Source organism: Ambystoma mexicanum, chromosome 10 (assembly GCF_040938575.1).
Source record: "Ambystoma mexicanum isolate Mex_15411 chromosome 10, UKY_AmexF1_1, whole genome shotgun sequence".
Classification (NCBI taxonomy): Eukaryota; Metazoa; Chordata; class Amphibia; order Caudata; family Ambystomatidae; genus Ambystoma; species Ambystoma mexicanum.
The window spans coordinates 690,141,518-690,159,627 of record NC_090932.1 but is presented as its reverse complement, the minus strand read 5'-3'; the positions used below and the strand labels follow the sequence as shown (position 1 = coordinate 690,159,627).

At 44.2% G+C, this 18,110-nt stretch overlaps 1 long non-coding RNA gene across 1 annotated transcript in view; it reads right to left on the bottom strand.

The window, feature by feature from the left end:
* Window positions 1-5,903: 5,903 nt before the first annotated feature.
* LOC138491656 (uncharacterized) overlaps window positions 5,904-18,110 on the bottom strand; it is a 253,298-nt gene continuing 241,091 nt past the window's right edge. The window contains exon 3 of the long non-coding RNA XR_011276057.1: window positions 5,904-6,060. This is a non-coding gene — a long non-coding RNA (uncharacterized lncRNA). The remainder of the gene's footprint in view (window positions 6,061-18,110) is intronic.

Sequence of the window (18,110 nt, the reverse complement as noted above, 5' to 3'; positions counted from 1 at the left end):
CCCCACTGGGTTTAGCGTCTCGATGTTCAGCCGCGTCAATCTGTTTTTCTGTACTAGTCAGGGAATCCAGAAACTCCTTCCAAAGGCCCACCATCTTACCAATCGCTCCTCCCCGTATCACTGTCTTGAAGGCCTCCCACACAGTGCCTATCTTATCCACGCTGCCCAAGATATTTAAATAAAAGTTGTCTATCACCTCCTTCATATGTTCCCTAAACACGTCATCCTGCAGGGCTTCTACCCTCCGCCTTCAAGTAGGGATCGGTAACCGACCCGATCTCCACCTACATGTGCCCAACAGCAGAGCACAATCAGCGAGAACCCTAGCTCTGTAAACAGCCTTAGTGAATTCAGGCAACCTTTCCCGCCTGGTGAAAAAATAGTCAAACGGGTATGTACTCTGTGTGGGGCAGATTAATGTCCGTAAACACGTTCTGTCCCATGTATCCACCTCCATATATCCACTAGGTCGAAATTCTGCAACCCTGTATTTAAAGCCTTAGCAGGGGGTGCAGGCTTCCGATATTTACTGTTGGATCTACCAGCGGGTCAGTAAAGTGCAATTAAAATCCCCACCACATATCCATAAGGCCTTTCTGTAAAATGCTAATCTCGAATAGAGCGACTTGAAAAAAGCTGCAGCATCATGGTTTGAAGCATACATGCTAATAATGCATACCTCCACGTCCTCCAGAAACCCATCTACTAGCACCATTCTACCTTCGTTATCACCTCTCACTTCCAGAAGCTTGAAGGGTACTGACGGCGCCACCCACACAAGTACATCCACCGCATTTGCGGAGAATGGGGGAACCACACATCATCCCGCCCCACTTCCTGGCAAGCACCACCTGCCTGTCTTTGATGAGATGCATTGCCTGCAATAATGCAATTCCTACCCCCATCCTACGCAAAAGCAAAAACGCATGCACTCTAAGCGGCTTAATATAGCCATTAAGCCCACAAACATTCCAGGTTGCAACATGAACTTCTAACACTATGGGCCTCATTACGAGGTCGGAGGTAAGGGATTACCGGCACCGGAAAGGATGCCGGTTCCGGTAATCCCTTACCTCCATATTCCGAGGTCCCTTAGCGGGTCCCTTCCTTAACGCCTGGTCTGACCAGGTGTTAAGGACGGGACCCGCTAAGGGACTTCAGAGCTAATAACGGTACCACAAATTGCGGTACCGTTATTAGCTACTTCCCCATTCCCATTGAGCCTATGTGGGCTCAAATGGGAATGGGGAATGGTTCTCAGAATGGGGACTTACCGGGTCCTCCAAGGTTGGAATGACCTGGTAAGTACCCATTCCGAGAACCCGGACCCGGTATGCGGTAAGGGGGTAGCCATGGTGCTTATAGCACCATGGCTACCTCCTACCTCGTAATGAGGCCCTATATAACGGTCCTGCAGGGAGCCAAATGTCCCACTGGCTCCCCTCAACCTGTCCTTCCCCCCCCCTCAGCACCAGCCCACCAACGATTATGAGCCATAGTGGGCGTGGCACCTCGGGAGGCCCCACACCTGCCCTCTGGCGACAGATAGCCACACAATCAAACCACGCAAGGGAACATACCAGCCGCACCCTTGAATAAGCTGGTAAGTTCGGACCATCACACAAGCAGAACCACACAAACAAAAAATATGAACATCGCATTAATAGCGACCAAAACCAAAAAAACACTCCAACTCAATGAAAACAGAGCACTAAACTGTGCACACTTGGCCCAACATCATACCGCTCGTTCAGGTATAGCTGCCACCCCCCTTCACATCCCCTGCCTTCTAAGCGATGTGCAGCAACGTGATGCCTTAAAACTGGCATCAAAAAAGTCATTTCCTGGCACGATGCAGCCTCAGCCAATGCCGTAGGCCCTGCAGCCACCGGCAAACTGTGGTTCTCTGGTACTCCCGCAATTACTTCTTAATTAAACATTTTTAAAAAGAATAAAAGAAAAAAGTGGGAAAAAGAAAAGCCCCTAGTTCATGCTGCAAAGAGTACCTTGTCACAGTGCCAATGCTGCCATCACAGTGCATTGTTCCTTCTCCCCGACAGTTAATCGATCCCGATCAAGTCCATCCAGTAGCACGCAGCAGTTGTGTCTTCAAAGAAGTGCGATCGTCCATTGTGCAGCACATTCAGTTTAGCAGGATAAATTAACATGTACTGCAAGTTGATGCCGTGCAGTCGCTCCTTGGTAGGGCCACACGCCTCTTGTTGTCTCTGCACCAGTTCATTGTGATCCGGGTATATGGTTCATTTAGAAGCATGCCCAATAATGCCCCCTTCCCTCAAGAAAGGCAGTATGCGCTCCCTGTCCTTGTAATTCAGTATTCTTGCAATTATCGGTCTGAGGAAAGCACCTGGTGGGGGCCGCTTAGCACAGGGCCTGGGCCGACCTCCTGTAATAATAAGTTATGAATGTATGAAGTAGGGTCAGCACCTACTTCAGGCAACCACAGGATCAGCACATTATTCCTCCTTGCACTGCCTTCGGCATCTTTGGCCCTGTGTTCCAGCCCTTGCACTTTCTCAGTTAGCACAGTTATCTCCGATTGTTACCTGATGATGTTAGAACTATTCTCGTGCCTTAATGCTTCCGTTGTTCCCAGGCAGGTCTGCCAGCGAACGCACATCCTTACGAAGGAAGCTTACATCTACAATGACAAGTCTACTTTGTGTCCGAGGGTTGACTGTAAACTTACAATAGCCACAAGGTTCTGGTCCTCACCCTGCTGAGGCATGGGAACCAAGCCAGACCCCATGGCTGGGGCCGGAGACGAGGGTATAGCACCCTTCTCATCTTTACGGGCAAAGGTCTCCATGACTGTCCGTCTAGTTTTATTTTATTTTTTTCTTGTCAGGCATTTGCAACAGCACCCTTGGTTTTACTGCTTGTAAACTTCTGGTTAACTGCCACAGGCTACCATCCTGTGTGGCCCAAGGTTCCAGATGCACCCACATCACTGACTGGGGGGTCCGGGCCAACCACGATGTACTCTCTATCTGACAGTATAAGGTCAGCACCATGTACCTCAGAGCTTTACAGCCGCAGCGTCTGCGGGCGCTAAATGCTTCCCCCCACTTCCATATATGCAAGCCAGCCGTCACCCACCTAAGGGTTGACTGCCTCTTGCTCAGGCTCAAAACGGATCCACTCTTGCACGTGGACTCAGTCCTAGAGCACTCTAGTCCAAGCAAACAACATTCAAATGCAGCAGTCCACGTGGTCGCACAACCCTTCTGGTCCACATCGTTGCTCCCTTCCCAACACCAGGATCTTTTCCTGTCAACATCTTTGAGTTGCAGGGGTTAGAGGGGTTGGGTACACCCAACTCACTGGCCCTATTATACTCTATACTGTGTCCCTGGAAGTTGGTTAGAATTCAGCTCTGACTTTCATTGCTGGATCCTCCATGTACTCTGCAGGCGCTGTGAAAAACTACCAGTAGGCTCTCCGCTGCCACCTTCTCACGTGTCTCACTCTCTGTCAGCAATTTTCAGTATGGAGGGCGTGAGCTCCCATAGTCGCAGTGCTTCCCACAACGGGTGAATGCTCACGGCCCAGGGCGGGCTGGAGCTCACTCTCGCTGGCGTTTCACAGCTGGCACCTGCTTTGTTCCTCTCCCCACCGCAGCCATGGCCCTGGCCGCTCCAGTCTCTTTTGCTGATGCTGCTCCCTCCACGCGTCAGTCTTGCACGGGGCAAGGTGCATGCACCATTACTGCTTCCGAGCTCTGATGCTGCCCCCAATGGTGCGATGCTCCTTCGCCGGCTTGCCACACCAGCATGCCCCTGTACTCTGGTCACGGATCAGGCTTCAGTGAATGCCGGGCACCATCTTGGAATCCTGCGCAGCTGCCTTTCTAATAATTTTCAGCAGGTCTGAGGCCATCCAAACCCTCTGCCAGCTGTAACAGGGTCAGTATGCTTCCCGGTGCTCAAAGTGCACTCTGTATTTCAAAAAGCAAATCATTTCGGGCTAATCTGTTCAGGATCCTTCAGGAGTGCAGTGTTGCTGCTGCCAACTGCATGGCTGCTGACCACGCCTACCTAACTTGGGGTTAATGTTATTACAGTTAACAGAGTTTCCTGAAAGACCATCCTGACTTATTTCTTGTACGAAGACTCCATTATTGCATTTTAAGTTGGGCCCCACTTGTACAGTGCCTGAATAAAGTACTGAAACTTTGGCCTTAAAGTCCTTTTTTGATCCCAGGTCTCCTACGGAACAAAGCAAACACTGGGGAAATTACCTTGCTGCTGTAGCATGCAATGTTGAGCTCTGAAGTTCAGAGGATGACCTGCCAAAATTGCATCCTGGTCAATACCGGTTACTGGACCACCATTCTAAAATCTGCCATTAGAGAAAAGCATCTTGCTTCCTGGAACACGCACACTTGTGTCACTGCAGGTCTTGTCAGCTTGTTCACACGTTGGTTCAGGAGCAACTTTAAATCCATGGTTAGCCTAAGGAATTGGACTTTACCAAGTTGTGCAAGCACTGTAATGAGTGTTGCACATAACCCTTTAAACAATAAGGTTATGTAAGGATTTGATGGAATTGATCTTTTATCACAATAAACACATTACAAAGCTTTATGGATGTTTATAGATGTTTGAGGTTTGTAGACATCAAATAATGTGGTTACATTTCACTGTTCCAAGGTGATAAGTTTAATAAGAATTGATTAGACAACAAAATACAATAAATCCAGTAAGAAGTTATCAGAAAAATAGGACTATAAATTGCAAAAAACAAGAAGTAAATACAATTTAAAAAAAGAAGAATTGGCATATTATAGATGTGATAAATACCATATTAATGAATATCAAACATCAAAGGTGTACTTAATAAACACAATATGGTAACAAATGATAGATGTTAAGAGAAAAATGTAATCAAATTTATCTTCATGTAGGAGAATAAGTCTTTTGAGCTATAACACCTTCATTCATACTGTTTCACTTAAAAATTGCTTTGGTGGGTGATTTTCGGCAGCATGAATAGCAAGTGTGATTAAGCAGCCCTTTACAATTGTGTACATGCTGTACATTAAAGTTTCTTTATTTGTACATTTTATGGAAGTCTTTTACTTTCTCCACATCTATTGTGCCTTCAAATACTTCTTTTAAGCTTGTTAAAAACTATGTTGCAGTGGGCTTTTGATAATCCTTATAATAGGATACTAAATAACAATGTTGTAATCTAAATGAAGGGTTTAACGACTTCTGAAATACTTTTGGCGCTAGCTTATATTGAACAGTATAGAAAAACAAAATGATTACATGGTGGGAGCAATCAACTTTCCATGGGTTTTCTTAAGAAAGCTATGCAAGATCTACAATATGGCCTGTCAAGGTGCGAGAGAACCATATTGTGATAGATATAACATTACAAAGATCAATTCCTTGCACGGTGGTAAGTGCAAGATTTGAGGGTGATGTGTGGTCAGCGCATGATCTAGTGCTGTCTGGACCATTTGCTATCTAAACAAAACATTGGTGATGCTTGTGGAGGTTGAACATAAAACCCACATAAAACCCACAGATGGTCCTTGACCAGAGATACCTTTCAACTGATCTTATTTCAGGCATGAGGCATTTACTTGGGACATTGTTTTCTGGCTTTTAGTCAAAGATGTGTAACAATCCAGAGCAAATGGCCATTTTGAGGGTAAACTATATGTTAAACCCTGCAGTGGAACAAAGAAAAGTGTCTACATCTAGAGACACTCCCGTCCCCTGCACACCATTGATACTGATACACTATCAGTCAATAATAATGAAAATAGAGTGTATTCTTCTAATAAGTCAAACTTTAATCAAAGCAAACAGTTCTAAATACTGTAAAAATCACTTCCAATCAACATAAAGGAATAAAGGCATTCATAGAAATAAGCCATTGATCATGAGAAGAATATATACAAATTAGCAACTGAAATAATGCTGTACAATCCGAATTTTCAAATGATGAATTTCGTAGTAGTGAACTCAGATGATCAGATGCTCTACGCGTTTCGGGGAATAACCCCTTCTTCAGGAGCAAAGTAATCTGAAAATGTATGCATCAAAAGTACAACATCAGTATATTGTTTCACAATGTTAAAACAAGGATGTACACAAAAATTGAGCAATCCGACACCGCTAAGTGCAAGAGTACAAAGATTTTAACTGATTCACAAAAGTACATGAAGATCCACATTTAGGTACACATAGGTGATCAAGATATAGAGATCGATTTAACCAAGGTCGTGACTCCAAAAAGAGATGGGAAAATGAGTAGGCTCAGTAAAAGCGAATACCTGAAATAAACACGGGCGTGCTGAATCTGATGTACAGCGGTACTGTGTGGAGAAAAAGCCACAAGCTGCTGAAGTGCAAATAAACTTATTTCAGGGTCATAAACCTGGTGTAAAAAATAAATGAATATGTATAGCCACTTGTGTGAGACAAAAACATTTTAGATCAAAGAAAATTGTAACCTGCTAGAGAGACAGTTAACAATCGAGCTGCTTACCACACAATTGAGCCGCAGTCGCTTAACTATATTAAGATATTCAGGGTTCCAGCCGAAGCAATCAGGGAAGGTCCAGCTTAAATCCTAGACACTTCAAGAGTCAATCGAGGGAGTATTCAAGTAATGCCAATCTTGTGTGGAAAAATACAAGTACTGTACTACGTGTACCAAAAAGGAAAAAGAAACAAGAACTACCACTTAGCTAAATTAAGTATCTAACTGTAGCAAAAACTCTTGGGCTATAACTCTAAAAATGTACCATACAGGTAAACAAACAAAGAGCAAACTAAAGAAAACGCGTGAGGCAGGTAATGCACATGGAGTGCACACACAAGATAATTACCCAAAACTTGAGCAAGGAAAACGTAGTCCAAGGTACATTCATTCAAAGCACCAAGTGTCAAAAAGTAAAAAGGAAGCCTTTAACTCGGCGCACGGATGAAAGTGCCCCACATAAATAATAAAGCCTAGATAGAACTTCCAAACCCACCGTGGAAAAACGCAAAGAACATCCGCGCACGTCACCGCTCCAGTAGCTCTGCACGCTGATGCCGGACGTGTTTTAAGTAGTGATGACTCATAATGAGTGATATGACAAAGAGATGTCACGTGACCCAAAGGTTGTAGACGGAACGTTCTAATCACGGAGGCATAGGCAGAACAGACGGCAGCTGTGCACCACTGGATGCAAAGTGTGACGTTAGTAAAGAACAATAGTAAAAATAAAATGAAATATAAAGGAACACTTGCATTTAGAGGAGGAAACAAATATAAACTGAAATGCGGCGCCATATATGGAGAACTAAGTCAAGAGAGCCAAAAAATAAATCTAAAGCGTGAACTAGCACCAAGTTAATGGAAGTGAATCCACAACACCTGGGCAAAACAGATGTTGAAGGGAAATAGGTGAAAAAGGCAGCGGATAAATAAAAAGATAAATGAGTAATGAATTCCTAACCAATTACTAAAACTAAGCAAGCGAATAAACGTACTGCGTAAACAATGAAACAAATGTAACCCCGTGTGCACAGTAAAAAAATAAAATAACACAACAGAAATAACTAATAAAGTGAAAAAAGATGCTCAACACAAGTTAACAGAATAAGGAAGAGCTAGAGAGATAAACGCTACTAATGGAAGTCACATATAGGTAGTTCAACCTGCCAGAGAAAGATCAGATTCAAACAAAGCAGTTAAGCGAGAACTCCTCATTTAATCCTCTAGGTGAAATAGTGTCAAGCAAGTCGATCCAAAACATCTCTCTTTGGGCGAGTATTCTCATAAAGTCCCCTCCCCTGGTGGGACACTTAACAACTTCCAAGATGGTGAACTTAATCTGGGCTATGGTGTGGCGAGCTGATGTGAAATGTCTCGAAATCGGTGATTTGTTATTCTTGCAACGAATATTTGATTTGTGCTCGGTCCACCTCTCTCGGGCTGAACGGGCGGTCTGCCCAACGTAGATTAAACCGCATGGGCATTTGATGCAGTAAATGACACCAGTAGATCGAAAAGTTGCAAAGTGTCGTAATTTAATCTTTTTCCCTGTATGGGGGTGTGAAATAGATTCACCCTTAGATATATTGTTACAGTGACTGCAGGATAAGCAAGGAAATGTACCTTTTTTCTTTGTGGCTAGTGTCAATTGAGTTTCATTAAGTGTGCGTTCTGCCTTTACAACTTTGTCTCGGATGTTGACTCCTCCTCTGTATACCATCATTGGTGGCTCAGGAAACAGCTCGCCTAGAGTTGGATCATAATGCAGAATGGGCCAATGTTTTTGGATAATTTGTTTAATGTGAAATGATTGTCTAGAAAATGTAGAGATGTGGAGGATAGCCGTATTCTCTTTTTTGGTTGTAACGATCAATAGTTGTTCTCTGGTCATTGGGAGTGACTTTGCCTGTGCTTCTTCTACTAATTCCACTGGATACCCTCTTGAGGTAAATCGCTTAGACAAATTCACACACTCCTCTTGAAAAACATCACAATCAGTGATGATCCTCTTCAGACGTAACATTTGGCTATATGGCAAACTGGCCATCATTGCCTTCGGGTGGAAACTAGCGTAATGTAATAAACTGTTGACATCAGTAGCTTTGTGGTATACAGATGTTTTAATTTGATTATTCACAATTTCTAATTGTACGTCTAGAAAATGGAGAGAAGGTTCCCCAATGTCTAAAGTGAATTTAATTCTTGGATGAACAGAATTAAGATAGTCAAGAAAATCTTCCAGTTCTTTTTTGGAGCCACACCACACACCAAAAATATCGTCTATGTACCTTTTCCACATAATAATCTTTGACGACCATTCCATATTGTCCAGTACAAATCTTTTCTCAAACCAATACATGTATATATTAGCATATGCTGGGGCCATCGCTGATCCCATCGCTGTACCAGATATTTGAGCGAAATAATCGCGTTGGTATCGAAAAAAGCTGTTGTAAAGGATGATCGTGATAAATTGCATGATTAATTGTGGATCACATTTAACATTTCTTGCTTGCAATAATAACCATTCTACTGCCTGAATACCCTCCTGATGGGGAATAGAGGTATATAGGCTGCATACATCCATTGAAAAAAGAATACATTCAGATGACAGGCAAGAAAATTCTTTAACATTCAACAAAAAGTCTGTGGTGTCTCTCAAGTACGTTGGTATAGATTGAACAATTGGTTGTAAAATTCGATCAACATATTTAGATAAGGGATCAAAAATGCTCTCAGTACAGGCAACAATAGGTCTCAATGGGGGGTGGTCTTTATCTTTGTGAATTTTTAGCAAACCATACAGTATTGGCATGATAGGGAATTTTTTCAAAAGGAAAGACCTAGTTTTTACAGAGATCCAATCATTCTCAAGTGCATCGTTAACACAATTTTCAATGATTACCTTGATTTTATGTGTTGGGTCGCCATTCAACTTTAAATATGTGGTGGTGTCCTCCAACATAGTGGTACACTGGGCATGATAAAAGGTAGAATCCATAACCACTACCGCACCTCCCTTATCTGCTGGTCTGATCGTGAGATCAAGATCTCTGGCTAAGGATTCCAACTCTTTCAGTTGAAAATCTTTCAAGTTCACTGGAGATTTTAAGTGAAAATTTATTTTCTTAAGATCATCCTCAACCTTCAATTTAAACATATTCAGAACTGGATTGTCAATTGGCGGATCAAAGGAGCTTTTAGATTTCATTTCCAATGAGTCACCTGAATCTTCCCGTTCTAACTCATCAACTTGCGATGCGAAAAATAGTTTGAGTTTGATTTTCCGGAGTAATATGTGTAGATTAACTTTCTCATCAAAGAGAGCAGAATTAGAAGTCGGGACAAAAGAGAGTCCCATGTTCAGAATGTCCATTTGGCTAGATGACAGAGTTTTACTTGAGATATTCACCAGAATTGAATCCTTTACCTGTTTTACTTTTTTGATCTTGTGCCCACGTCGGGTCTTTTTTCTAAAAAAGGAGGCTCAATGGATACACCTACAGGATTAGATGCAACTGTACTATGCTCTAAATTTTGAGAGGATGCTGGTGGTGGATGGGTTGCAACTTGTTTACCCTGCAGTGGACCAAGCTTTTTTTTTGTTTTATAGCATCACAGCCAACCACTTAGCGAGTCATATGCCAATATTCAGAGTTGTTTTAAGATTTGCTAAGCATATAATGTTTTCCCCCACTGACCACTGCCTTCTGGCACCACATATGTTATGCATTTGGCATATCAGTGTATCTAGGCCCTTTACCCTGTATTTTATTGGCCCACTGTGTTATCGTCTTGTTCCAAGTTTAACTTTTATTGTTAAGTTGCTTTTTTATTTTATTCACTCATAATCACATATCCCAGATACAGTTCAGACATACTCCTACTTTTAGGGTGGATTCATCAGGTTATACAGTTAAAACGTCTGGTGTCGCCATTAGGGTCTTTACATGGCTTCTGTGATCATGAGGCTTTTGTATATTACAACCAAATAACGTTCACAATAACTTCCCTCTACCCCCGCCCATTCCCTCCCTAAACCCAACATGTATGGTTTTGATATTACTCTTCCGGGTCCGATTCTGCATTTGCTCTCTATAATGACTGTTCCCCCTATTATCTGCTACCCCATTGTACTCACACCACATGCACATTTGTTGCACCTTTGGTTTATATAAAGGGCTCGCTGTCCTTAACATACTTGTGGAAAGGCCACCAGACTGTCAAAAACCTCTGGTAGGTCCCTGCTCTCAACACGCATACCTTCTCCATAGCGAGCACTCCCCAAATTTGTACCCACTACGAGGCCATTATAGGTCCCTCTACTGTTTTCCACCCTTGGGCTAGTTTCATTCTTGCTGCCACCAGCAAATGTGTAACGAGTGCTGCTACGTTGCCACTTCAAGTATAAACCCCCTCTACTTCCGCCCCCAGCAGGATCACAATTGGTGAGTCCGGTAATTGTGTCCCTGTGATCTCTCTTATGTGGCCCAGAATTTCTTTCCAGTATGTTTTGGCTATGGGGCATGTCCACCACATGTGGTATGGATCCACTATTTCCCCAAATTACCTCCAGCATAGGGAGGGATACTTCATGTTCATCCCATGTAGACGTTGGGGGGTCAAGTACCATCTATAGTAAATCTTATCTGCTGTTTCTTTAATAGCCCTACTTTTGGATATTTTGTGTGCTCTCCTCCAGATTTTCTCCCATTGCTCTTCTGTAATAGGGGTGCCAAAATCCTGTTCCCATCTATTTACATATGGGAGCTTGTCCCCCGACTGTGCCCTATCCAGCAATCTACATTACAAAAATAACTATTGCCGGAGGCATGTGCCAACTGTCATTGCATTCAATTGATTCTACATAGTCAACTTAAATCCCTTCCCAAAAGAGACCAGATAGTCAATTATTGCAATTTTATATTTTTTTAGTTAAATTATTATTTTATTTTCTAGAAAACATTGCTGTATATAAGACAATATACATTGAAATGACAATCATTTAAAAATTGAAGAGAGTGCAACTAAATCTATAATGAAAAAATGTTCATCATATTCACAAGACACACCATACTGTGAACTCACATTCTGACTCATCCATAACCACTTCATTCATACACATTCAAAGACCAATCATACTTGTGCAAAACACGCAATAGAAAACATTTTTTTTAAAAATAGTAGGTCGTACAATTAGACATTGAATGCAAGATGCTATTTGTTGTCCATAAATGCATTCATAATTTGCTAAATGTGGCATGTATTATGTTATTTTAATACAGTCAATCACCACAGACATTTTTGTAGACACAACAATCGAGATCCTATGTGCATCTTTGAGCTGTTACCATGTCGACTCGAGTTTCTGGCGTGGTATCTGATGTATTTTTCCTACCGCCACCATCATCAGGACATGTAAAGAAAAATCAATTTCGGATCACTTTGGTGTGTTTGAATCGTTTGGCCAATAATTTCTCTGCCTTCTCTCAGTATGCAGATATTTGCCTATCAGGGCGATGAAGCAGAAGTTCCCATCGCAATCCCAATCCAGCTTGTTGTGTATTGCTGCCCACTTGCCGGTGTAGGCGGAACCGATCTCTTAATGAATACTGCTAACTCTCATATCTTCTCCCTCAATGCCGCGAGGACATGTATACATACTTTTGCTTACAAGCAGCCTTTGCCGAAGCTGCAAACGCGCCACGTTTAACAAGGGAAAAGAACATTTTGTGGGCACGATTTCTATTTAGGCAAAATTGGATCCTCTAGGGGTGGGCTCGCATTCGGGAGACAGCAACCAGTTTGCTGTGCCCCTCAACGCCCCCGGTTACCGCATGATTTGTGAGGGGACCAATTCAATATAGCCTCAGATAGGACCGTCATCAAGGCCTTCAAACAATTTCCTTGTTTTTGACACAGATCGGGTCTGGCTACACCGGCAAGTGGGCAGCAATACACAACAAGCTGGATCGGGATTGCGATGGGAACTTCTGCTTCTCCGCCATGATAGGCAAATATCTGCATATTGAGGTAAACATCAGAACATCTTTAAATTAGCATAATTTCTTTTGCGTTAGGAGAATGGGTAGGTCAGGTTATACACCTGAGTACAGTGCTAGCCAGGTATTTTAGGACCTTGGACATACAGTAATAAGTTCACTCAGGGGTACCATGAGGACTTAGGGGGCGAGTCAGCAACGAGTAATAAAGAATGGGACTGGAGTTACAATACTTTGAAGGCAAATCCCGTTGCCATCTATTCATATATGGGAGCTTGTCCCCTGACTGTGCGCTATCCAACAATCTATACAATCTCGATATTCTTTTAGCTGTCAAGCCTTCTTGAAGGGTTCATTCTAGTCCCAGCGGTGCCCTTGTCCCTGCTTCTCTAACCTCCTTCTGGGAGAGCCTATACCGTTCTCTCTCTCCGATAGCAAATTTCTGCTTACATTCCTCAAAAAGCAGTGGGTTCCCATTGTGGAAGAAGTCCCACAATGTTAGGGGGCTCAACCCTACCCATGTGTCCCAGAACGCTACTTTTTGTGCCAGAGTGAAATTGATGTTTTGAGCCATTGGGGTATAAGGCCCTAATCCCCGGGATATCTTTTTCCCTTTCAATGCTTGGTCCCATCCCTGTAATGATGTCTTGGTTGCTTCTAACAGTTGTCCCCTTGAGCTCCATTTCTCATGGCGTGTAATACTCTGTGGTATAGATGTGACTCCCTGTTCAATTTCACACCAGCCCTTTTATGTCTCATCTGCCGCCCACTTCAGCATAGGCGCTATTTGCGCTGCTAGAATATACCTTTTCACATCAGAGAATCCCAGGACCCCCCTATAAGGGCTCAAATGGGAATGGGGAAGGTCCGGGCCTGGGTTCCCTGAGGGAGGAATTACCGGGCCCTCCAAACTCAGAATGGTCCGGTAATTCCCCATTTAGGGGACCCGGTTTGGGAGGCAGCCATGCCGGCAATAGCGGCATGGCTACCGCCAAAGCCGTAATGAGGCCCTTAGTGTAGTTTATAGTGAACCCTGGGACCATAGCTAATTCTTGTGGTCTCTCCATCACTCTGGGCAGCAGACTTTCGTATCCTTCAAGAATAGCAATGTCCTCTGCGTATGACGCTATCTTATGTGCCTCTTTTTCACTCACTACCCCCTGGATACTCTTGTCTTGTCTAATTATGACTGCCAAAGGTTCCATGGCCATGGAAAATATTAGGGGGGGCAGAGGACATCCCTGACACGTACCTCTCAGGATTCTGATCTGGGCCGTGGCTCACCCATTGACCAGGAAGCTTGTTGTAGGTATTTGGAAGTTCGTTAATATCATCCTAGTAAACTCTGGGCCACATCCAATTGCTTCAAGGACTCTCCACAGATACCCCCAATCTATGCTGTCAAAAGCTCACTGTGCGGCATAATTGCCAAGTTCTCGTCCCCAGGTCTATTATGTCTTTTGCCCATGAATCCGGCTTGGTCTTCATGAATTATTCCCGGAAGGACCTTTATCAGTCTGCATGCTAGGATGTAGGCATAGATTTTAGCGTCACTGTTTAGTAAAGAAATAGGGTGGTAATTGGCACAGTCTGTTGGATCTTTCCTTGGTTTGAGAATTAACACTTTAGTGGATCTCCCCATATCTTCCGTGATCACTGCTCCCTCCTTTATTACGTTAAAAAGGCGTGTTAAAGGGGTAGGTAACTGCATCCTGAATGTTTTGCAATATCCGTTCCCAAAACCATCGGTACCAGGTGTTTTATTGCCCGGTTGGGCTGATATTGCGTCGCTAAATTCTTGTGCCTAATGGGTTTTTCCAGGGCTTCCCTTTCCTCTTTAGCTATCTGCGGTAATTGTAATGTCTCCATATCGTTTGTTTGGAGAATCGGGACCAACCCTTCTTGTTTCAATAGGCCTGCATGTAATTTTTTCATGACCGTCATTTTATCTGCTTCTGCTGTAAATAGCGTACCTTGATTATCCCTAAATTGGGCGATATAATTTCAGGTTTTTTGTTTCCGCAGTTTAGCTGCTAAGAAATGATTGGCCTTACCTCCCTGCATGTTGTATGTCTGTTTAGTATTTAGTAAAGTTGGTGCAGAGCGTTACGCCACGTGTGCTTCGAGCAGTGCCCTGGTTTTCCCTAACGCCTGAAATGTTTTCTGTGACTGTCGACTTTTATTTTGTATTTCTGCTATTTTGACTTCCCCCCTCTAATTTCTTCCTAATTACTTCTTTCTCTCTGATATATGCTGTGGTTTGGGATATGAATTCACCCCGGACCACTGCTTTCCCTGCATCCTAGACTACCCGGCAGTCTGTTTCCCCAAGTATCGTTTTCCTTGAAGTAGTTAGAGATTACTTTCTCCATGTGTGCCCTGAGAGCTATATCCGCCAAGATCAGCTCATTCAGTTTGCAATGCCTCGGAGCCTGTAGGTTGCCCTTGATCAATTCAATTTGTATTGTCACCGGGGCATGGTCAGTTAGATATTTGACCCCGATTTCTATCTTTAATACTTGTGCGATCAGTGTAGCTGAGACTAAAACCATGTCTATTCTTGAATAACCCTTATGTACAGCTGAGTAGTGAGTGTAGTCTCTTTCTGAATTGTGGAAGAATCTGCAGGTTTCTATTACGCCCAGTTCTCTAAATAATTTCCCCAGTGCTTGTCGGTTTCTCTCATCTGTATGCGTTGGCAGAACCGTTTTATCCAATATAGGATCCATTACGCAGTTAAAGTCCCCTCCAATAACTACCTGTCCTTCACACCAACTCCCTATTTTCTAGAGTAGCACCTTTAGGAAGAGATCCTGCCTTTCATTAGGAGCATATATTGTAACCAATGTGTATATCTGGTCCCCCAGTGTACCCTTGAGTACTAGATATCGTCCCTCGGATCCCTGTGGAGAAACTGTTTTCTAAACATCAGTTTAGCTCCTATCATGATTGCCACCCCCTTTGTTTTCGTCCCACTGGATGCAAAATATTGTTTGGGGAAGGCCCTGTGTGACATCCTCCCTTTGTCTCTTGGGAGAAGATGCGTCTCCTGAAGGAATACTATAGATGCCTGGAATTCTAAGAGCCTCCTCAATATCAAACAGCATTTCATCGGTAGATTCAGGCCCTGCACATTCAGGGTCATTATGTTCACTTCAGCCATTTCCAGAGGGTTCCCACGCCCAATTAGCCTCTCCTAAATTCCTCCCTTCTTCTCTCCCCGCAACAACCCTCAACTCCTAAAACCCCAAACCCAACTACCCCCTTTCCCCCCAGACCCTCTTTCCCTCCCCTTTACCCAACCATGGCCTAGGTCCTCTCGAACCCCCCCAGATGATAGTCCAGGGCATTGGGCCTCGTACTAACCCGGAATTCCCATGACAGGACAAACTGTACCCAGAGTGGATACAAAGATAAACCCCGTCAGTCCTTCCACCCCCCCGCCCGTCCCGACTCATTCCCCTTTAATCTAGTAGATCCATATATTTCCTCCCCCTCGCCAACCCCCCCCCAGTACAAGACTGCAGGCAAAGTGTTTTATTTGTACTCAGGCCATATTCCTTCATTTAGGGAGGGGGCCTGTCAATTTTATTTCCCTTCCGCCTCTTCTTCCCCTCTCCGTTGCCCATTCCCCTTCTCAAGAAGCGTTCGCTTGACCCCTCTCTTTCTAATTTCCGTCTTATTTCCCTTCTCCCATTTCCTATGAAACTGTTGGAATCCTTGGTCTCTCCTCTTCTCTCCACTTTTCTTGAGGCATCTACATTGCTTGATCCTGCCCAATCTGGCTCTAGGCCTGGTTGGGGCACGGAAAGCGTATTGGTGTCGGTTAAGGATGACATGGCCAGGCTGGTCGATGCTGGTGTGGTGGGGGCTCTGATTTTGTTTGACCTTTCAGCAACCTTCGATACTGTTGACCACCCCACCCTGCTGACCCGCTTGTCCCAGATTGGGATTGCGGGTCAGGTCCTAGCATGGTTCTCGTCATTCCTGGCTGACCGCGCTCAGGTGGTCTCTCTCCCTCCCTATCTCTCCCGTTCCTTCCACCTCACTTGTGGGGTTCCACAAGGCTCTGCCCTGTCGTCCATTCTCTACAACATATACATCTGGCCCCTTATTTGTCTCATCCGCTCCCTCAGCGTCAGGTGCTATTCTTATGCCGACGACACCCAGTTTTTGATTTGTCTTATTCTAGCGCCTACTGAGGTGTCGTCGTGCCTTCATCATTGCCTGACTGCTGTAGGTGAGTGGATGGGCCGAAACTGGCTGAAGCTGAATGGGGACAAGACAGAGGTGATGGTGGTGGGTGTCCCCCCCCGACCCCTCACTCTGGGTGTCCACTTTCTGGCCCTCCTTTGTGGGCCCTCTACCTGTTCCAGTGACAAAGGTTAAGAATCTTGGTATAACCCTCTCTGCTTTGCCATCAATGTATGAACAAGTCTCAGCCGTGTGTAAAGTAGGTCATTTTCATCTTAAGATATTGAAGAAGATTCTCCCTCTTTTACCAGTCTCTCTCCATCCTCCGGTTGTCGCAGCCATGGTGCTCAGCTGGCTGGACTACTGTAATTCATTATATCTTGCGCAGCCGAAAAGTTTCATCCAGCGGCTTCAGCGCCTTCAAAATCTGGCCGCACGTATTGCTACCAGCTCCCCCTATGGTGCACATATCACTCCGGTACTGCATGCCCTACACTGGCTCCATGTTAGTCAAAGAGTTGAGTTTATGTCACTCTGCATTGTCCACCGAGCGCTTCATGGACTGGGGGCAGAATATCTTCAGTGTAAGTTTGTCCGTTACTTCCTCTCTCGCCTGCTGCGCTCTTCATCAGCCGATCTGCTGGTGGTTCCGTCATACCGTTGTGAGCGGATTGGAGGTCGGGCTTTTTCGGTGGCTGCGGCTCAAATGTGGAACAACTTGCCACCAAAGATTAGGGCTATACCTAACTTAAGCTTCCAGAAAATCTGTGAAGACCCTGCTATTCTAACCCTGCATTAGCCTGTTACTGGTATTCCTCCCTCTCTCCTTCCTAGCGCCAAGATACCTCTGGTGACAGTGCGCTTTAAAGGTTTACATAACATAACATAACATTCCCACGGCCTGCTACCTTCGCCCAGGGGATTATGTCTAGGTGTCCATGTTGGTCGGTCCTCTTCTCCTTCCATGTCCTTCAGCGACAGTCCTTCCTCGCATGTAGTAATCCGTTGTGTTTTGCCATCCCCCGTAAATAGCAGCCCAAAAGCAAACATCCACTTGTAAGCAAGGTTTTTTCGCTGTTAATACCTTTGTCACTGGGTGCATCGATCTTCTTTTTTGTAATGTAGACACTGCCAGGTCTTGGTACAAATGGATCTGGGTGCCGTTAATTGTCAGGTCCCAGTGAGATTGTGCCACTTTTAGTATGTCCTCCTTCATGGTGTACAATATTAAGGCCACTACAACATCCTGGGGTCTTGCTTCTGGGTCCCTTTAGCTAGGGCCTAACTCTGTGTATCCGGTTGATCTTCACTTCCTCTGGTTGTGTTCCTGTCAAGAGGCTGCTAAAACATTGCTGCATATCGTCTTTTAGGTCGATGTCTAAGATAGATTTG